We start from the raw sequence: 7,500 nt of genomic DNA, 5'->3' as shown, positions 1-7,500 counted from the left end.
GGAGAAAAAGAGAGAGAGAGACACACACACACACAGACACACAGAGAGAGAGAGAGAGAGAGAGAGAGAGAGAGAGAGAGAGAGAGAGATTAAGGGGAAAAAAGAAAGACGAGAGCGACGTAGACAGACAAAGAGAAGTCTTGGCAGTGACAGGGGACAAAGAGTGGGGAGTCCTCGAGAGAGAGCACCGAGACAGAACAGACAGACAACGAGAGAGACGGGGGTGGGGGGAGAGACAGAGAGAGAGAGAGAAGAGTTAGAGGAAGGAAAGAGAGAGAGCGAGAGCGAGAGAAGAGGAGGAGAGAGTTCGAGAGGAGAGAGAGAGAGAGAGAGGAGAAGAGAGAGAGAGATGGAGAGAGAGAGAGAGAAGCAAAGAGAGAGCGAGACAGAGAGAGAGATGAAGACCCTATTGAGGGAGAGAGATAGGAACCAGAAAGAGAGAGCGAGACAGAACAATAATACAGAGAGAGAAAGAGAAGAGAGACAGACATGAAACGCGATGAGAGACAAGATTAGAATTCTTGAGAGAGAAGGACTTTCCAAGAGAAAGAGAGAGACTCCTTTAGAGAGGAGAGAAGAGAACGCCGCATTTGCCTTGCCTAATCACGAGAGAGAGAGAGATGCTGAGAGAGAGAGAGAGAGAGAGTAGAGTATAGAGGGGGGGGGGGAGAGCGTGATAGCGGGGGGGGTGGGGTCTTGGCTGTGTTTTTTTGGTTCGACCTTAGCTCCACGCCCGCGTACCGTGAAACGCTCTTCGCGACCCCACCCTCTTGAGAGATGAGATCTACAAGGAGAGAAGAGAAGCAGAGAGAACAACGTACAGGCCGCTAGTAATGAAGGCAAGGCTTTGGGGGGGGTTTGTGTTGGGGATGAATGACACCTGTTCTTGATGCCATCTGAGATCGACGTAATTATCTTGGTAATTCGTTAATGATGATTTTCCCCCATTCCCACTCTCTCTCCTCCATCTATTCTCTCAACCAATTGGGTGGAGGGTTAGTCGGGAAAAAGGACTCTTCGTCACTCTCTCCCAGTCTTCTCCCCTCGATCTTCTCTTTCTCTTTCTTCTTCTCCCTCCCCCTTTCCTTTCCCTCCCTCTTCTCCCTTTCTCGGGCTCTCTCGAAAAAAAATCTCTCTTCTACTCTCTCTCACATCATCTCCCCTCCCCATCCTCCTCTCCTCCTCCTCTCTCTTATCTCTCTTCGATTTCCACTTCCCTCTCTCGCTCCCTCTCTTCTCATTCTCTCTCTCTCTCCTCTCCCTCTCTTTTTAATCCACTCTCTCTCTCACTTCCTGTCTTGCCTCTCTCTCTCTCATCTCTCTCTCCACTTCTCTATCTCTCGATACTCTCTTCTCCCTCCCTCACTCCTACTCCAGACGCCCCTGTCTCTCTCTCCGGCGCTCTCTCCATCTCAAAGACCCACTGTCCACTCTCGCTCCTACTCTCTCTCTCTCAATCCACCTCTCCACACTCCTCTCCTCCGCTCTCGCCTCCTCCTCTCTCTATTCTCTCTATCTATCTCCCTCTCTCTCTCCTCCTTTATCTCTCTAATCTCTATCTATCTCTGTGTCTATCTCTCTCTCTGTTTGAGAGATATATCTCTCTTCATTCTCTGAGCTATCCTGTTTTCCCACCCCAAAGTCTACGACATCTTCTCTGCCGTCTGTTTCGTCCACGTTCTCTATTTCTATTCTTTTCTTCTCTTTTTTTCATATCCATCCTCCTTTTTTTTTTTTTTTTTTCTTTTTCCTTTCCTATTTACTTATTCTTTTTTCTTAATAAATCCTCTTTTTCCCTTCCCTCTCCTCCTACTTTTTCCCTTCTACCTATCTTCTTTCTCACTTTCTTTTCCTTGATTTCTCTGGTGGGCAAGCCTGACGTCGGCGCTTTTTGGTTTTTGGTTTTTGTGTTTGTCTACTTGCCTTAGTATTCGTGCACCGAACTATTTTAAGCGCGCATACTCCTCATTTCTCTTCCTCATACTCCTCTGCCCCTCACGAATGTCCCCGCGCCGCTTTCTACCACGCGCCACACTTTTCTTTTTTCCTCCTTCTCTTTTTCTTCTTTATCTTCCTCCTCTACCTCTCTCCTCATTCCCCGCATTCTCCTCTTCTTCCTTCTCCTCCTATATTTCTTCTTTTCCTCCTCCTCTTTCTTTTTCCCCTCCCTCTTCTTTCTTTTTTTTTGTTTCGCCCATCTTTTCCTGCCTCCCCACCCTTCTCTCCTTTTATAATAAAAAATTTCCGCTTCGTACTGGCTTCCCCCCTTCCTCCTCCTCCTCCTATCCCTCCTCCTCCTCCTCCTCCTCCTATCCCTCCTCCTCCTCTTATCCCTCCTCCTCCTATCCCTCCTCCTCTTCCTCCTCCTCCTATCCCTCCTCCTATCCCTCCTCCTCCTCCTTATCTTCCTCCTCCTTCTTCTTCTTCTCCTTCCCCTTCTTTCGCCATTAAGCTTTCGTCCCTCGGGAGTCAGCCTCAGCCTCATCCCCTGCCACAGATTCAAGATGAGGTCAAATTCTGACCTGTTTCGCTGGAGGGATAATGGTTGTTGTTTTTTTGTTGTTGTTGGTGGTGGTGGTGATGGTGGTGTTTTGTTGCTGGTGGTGATGATGTTGCTTGTTGTTTCTATTGGTGGTGGTTGTGATGGTGGTGTTTTGTTGTTGGTGGTGGTGAGTGTGGGTTTTATGTTGGTTGCTTGGTTTTTCTCTATTGGTGGTGTTGTTTCCTTTGGGTGTGGAGGGTGATGGTGGTGTTTTGTTGTTGTTGGTGGTGGTTATGATGTTGCTTGTTGTTTCTATTGGTGGTGGAGGTGATGGTGGTGTTTTGTTGTTGGTGGTGATGATGTTGCTTGTTGTTTCTGTTGGTGGTGGAGGTGATGGTGGTGTTTTGTTGTTGGTGGTGATGATGTTGCTTGTTGTTTCTGTTGGTGGTGGTGGTGATGGTGGTGTTTTGTTGGTGGTGGTGATGATGTTGCTTGTTGTTTTTGTTGTTGGTGGTGATGATGTTGCTTGTTGTTTCTTAGGTTGTTGAGGTGTGTTCGTCTGTTGTGAATGAGTTGCTTGTTTTTTCTTCTGTTGGTGGTGGTGGTGATGGTGGTGTTTTGTTGCTGGTTGTGATGATGTTGCTTGTTGTTTCTGTTGGTGATGATGTTGCTTGTTGTTTCTGTTGGTGGTGGTGGTGATGTTGCTTGTTGTTTCTGTTGGTGGTGGTGGTGATGGTGGTGTTTTGTTGCTGGTTGTGATGATGTTGCTTGTTGTTTCTGTTGGTGATGATGTTGCTTGTTGTTTCTGTCTCGTTGCTTCTTCTCTTTCTTTCGATGTTTATTGGGTGGTTTGATGTGTTGCTTGTTGATGTTGTCTGTTGTGGTGGTTGGTGATGGTGGTGTTTTTGTTGTTGGTGGTGATGGGTTGTTGTTTCTTTTTGTTGTTTGCTGTTGTAGTGGGGGGGTATGTGGGGTGTTTTGTTGCTGGTGGTGATGATGTTACTTGTTGTTTCTGTTGGTGGTGGTGGTGATGGTGGTGAGTGTTCTGGGCTTGTTGGTGTGGAGGTGGTGGTAAGAGTGGGATCGTGCGTTGTGGTGTGGTCTGTCTGTTGGTAGTGGTGGTGATGGTGGTGTTTTGTTGCTGGTGGTGATGATGTTGCTTGTTGTTTCTGTTGGTGGAGGTGATGGGATTTGCTGTTGTAGGTGTTGTTGTTTATATTGGTTGAAGTAGAGGTGTTGTTTTTGAAGAGAGAGATAGAAAGGGAGAGTGGATTTGATCTGTTTGTATTGGGAAAGAGATAGGGCTGAGAAGAGTGAAGAGAGAGAGAGAGAGAGAGAGATGGAATAAGGAGAGAGAAAGAGAGAGACTGGAGTTGAGAGAGAGAGAGGTAGGGAGATGAGAGAGTGTAGAGAGAAGAGAGAAGAGAGAGAGGAAGTTGAGATGAGATGAGGTCGGAGAGAGTTGAGAGAGAGATTGGAGAGGGTTGATGAGAGAATATACAAAAAAGAGAATTTCAAAATAAGAGAATTTAGCCATTAAGCATAGGTAGGTCTCATGACTGAAGGAGTGTTACTGGGACGGCAAAAACAAAGAAAAAAAAAAAAAAACAAACACAAAACAAAAAATAGAAAAGAAAAGAAAAGAAAAGAAAAAAAACGAATCAAACATACAAACAAACAGAAAACAAGAGAAACAGGGAAGGTAAGAAAACACACTCACAAACACACACAAACCAATACCCAAACACTCCAAACACAACCACCCCCACAGAAAAAAAAGAAGAAAAAAAAAATCTCGACAAGTAAAGTGTTCCTCTCTTCATTGCCCTCTTCATGGTCTTAAGATCAGCTACATAACCTGTCCCCTGGTTTGACCCATGAGCAACAAGAAAAAGCGAAAGGAACTACGATTGCCTGACTCATTTTCACTAGCTTAAGGTCATTATCTTCGCTAATTAGTGCACCTTTCGGCAGAGTGCAATCGTCATGTTGCAGATATATTGATAAAACGAAGAAATGTATTCTACTTTAAAATGACGTTGGTACGTGAAATTTTATATTTTTGTGACTATTGCAACAAGTGTTTTTTTTTTTTGATGTTGTTTTTGTTTTTGTTTTTTTCATAGTGGGCTTTTGAATTAGTAAAAGTGTATGTAAAAGGTGATGACTGAATATCTTTAAAATCCCTCCCCCCCCAAGAGATGGAATTATTGCGAATTTTATCAACAAGTGTTATCGCTTTTCGATTCATACCCCCTGGTTTATACTTCTGGCTTTACTTTTTATCCAACATTCGTTCATTACTGAAGGTAAGAGCTATGGCTAGCTATTATTACTATTATGATAATGATGATAATGATGACAAAAATTATGCTGATTATAATGATTATTAGAATGAAGGGTGATGAGGAGGATTAAAATGAGAATACTAACAATGATGATAAGATTGATTTGGTAATTGCTAATTAAATAATGATAATTTATTATTGATAGGTGATATTGATAAGACTTAATAATAAGTTAGTAACAAATAATGATATTAATGATGATAATGATTATGATAGTAATATCGATGATGATTACCATAATGATAGGAATAACAATTGGTAATAATTATATCACAATGAAAAGGCCTTTAATAAAAAAAAAAAAAAAAATGATAACAGTGGTATCATGCATCGATATTGATAATACTGATAATGATGTTAATCGAGATAAAACACGATATGAGATATTTGTATTGGACAAAAACAAACCATTAAGGAACAAAACGAACAAACAAACAGGCGCCTAAGGAACTAGGTCAAACATATACCGTAATTCATTCATTCCCCGTACCCGTCACCCACTCCTTCCTTCTTCCCTCTCCCTCGCACCCTCTAAATCCCCCCTCTCTCCACTCATGGGCCCCTATCCCTGTTCCTTTTCTACCTCCTCCTTTCCTAATTTCCCCTTCTCGTCCCCTTTCTAAACTTTTCCCTCCTCCCTCCCCCCCCTCTATACCCCCCCCCCCCCCCCCCCGCCCCACCCCCCTCCCTCTCCTCCCCCGCCCCCCCCCCCCCCCCCTCTCTACCCCCCCCCCCACTCCCCCTCCCTCTCTACCCCCGCCCCCACTCCCCCTCCCCCTCTACCCCCGCCCCCACTGCCCCTCCCTCTCTATCCCCACCCCCACTCCCCCCTCCCTCTCTACCCCCACCCCCACCCCCACTCCCCCTCCCTCTCTACCCCCCACCCCTCCCCTCCCCCTAATCTACCCCACCCCCACTCCCCCTCCCCCTCTACCCCCACCCCCACTCCCCCCTCCCTCTCTACCCCCACCCCCACTCCCCCTCCCTCTCTACCCCCACCCCCACTCCCCCTCCCTCTCTACCCCCACCCCCACTCCCCCTCCCTCTCTACCCCCACTCCCCCTCCCTCTCTAACCCCCCGCCCCCCCTCCCCCTCCCCCTCTACCCCCGCCCCCACTGCCCCTCCCTCTCTATCCCCACCCACTCCCCCTCCCCTCTACCCCACCCCCACCCCCCACCCCCACTCCCCCTCCCTCTCTACCCCCACCCCCACCCCCCTCCCTCTCTCCCCCCCCCCCCTCCCTCTCTACCCCCACCCCCACTCCCCCTCCCTCTCTACCCCCACCCCCACTCCCCCTCCCTCTCTACCCCCACCCCCACTCCCCCTCCCTCTCTACCCCCACCCCCACTCCCCCTCCCTCCCCCGACGTCCTAAGCGTCTGCAGAAAGGCTCTGCAGTAAACGTGCTCTGAAATCTAAGATACGGACTGTGTACAGACATAATCATTTTTTACGTTCACTCACGCGTACTTACACGGATTGTAAACGCGCACGTGTGTATATGCATGACGATGTGAACTCACACACATACATATACACGCACACACACACACACACCCTCCCACGCACACATTCAGCCGAACACACACACACACACACACACACACACACACACACACACACATTCAACCGAACACACACATTCAACCGAATACACACACACACACACACACACATACACACACAGACATATACACACACACACGCACACATTCACCCGAACACACACACACACACATGCACACACACACACCCACACACACACACACACACATACACACACACATGCAAACACACACACATACAAGATGAGTTATTATGGATATATTCTACTTCCCTCACGCGTACATGTATAAACTATTCTAATGAGTACAGTAATCTATAATATAGCAATCTATAATAAGACCAAGCATTGCTGTCGCTATCATAATTATCTATATGATTATAATTGAATTAGATATTTTATTCATCAATTCATTTATATTCGATTTACCGATAAGCTTGTTTGTTGATATTGCAGTCATTACTATCATAATTACAATCATTCTAACATAACAGTTGTTGTTTAATTAGCATCGTTATTTATTTCATCATTACGACGATGCCAGTGAATAATTATATTTACTCCTGGATCGATTATCATTGTATCCTATCTGTCAGTTAGAAAAATTACTGCAATCACCTATATTCAGAAAAACAAACAAACAAATAGACGGTCATCCTTTTATTAATTTGTATATCTATCTACCTATTTTAGTTTGTGTATTTATTTTTATTTGATAATTTAAGTATTGGTCAATGTGGGAAATATTTTCTCTTTCATTATTGTGAGTACCCTCTTTTTCTTATTCGTTTCTGTCTTCTTTTCCTTCTATATTCTTAGTTTATTGTTTCGTCTTCGTCTTCGTGCTCTTCCTTCTAATTACTTTGTTTCGTGATTTTTTTTTTTTTCGTCCTCTTCCGTTTCTTCTTTAGTACTTATTTTGATTTACTTATTTTACTTTATTCAGTTTTGTTTTATCGTTATCTAATAATCTTCATTATTATGATGTTATTATTATCATCAACATTATCATCAATATTATGATGTTATTGTTATTATCAACATCACCATCAATATTATTATCATCATCATCATTACCATTATTATTATCATTATCATCATTTTTA

The sequence above is a fragment of the Penaeus japonicus genome, unplaced genomic scaffold (genome assembly GCF_977035675.1).
Source record: "Penaeus japonicus unplaced genomic scaffold, GWHDUDI00000001_assembly GWHDUDI00000035, whole genome shotgun sequence".
Taxonomy (NCBI): Eukaryota; Metazoa; Arthropoda; class Malacostraca; order Decapoda; family Penaeidae; genus Penaeus; species Penaeus japonicus.
This window is presented reverse-complemented; position numbering follows the sequence as displayed.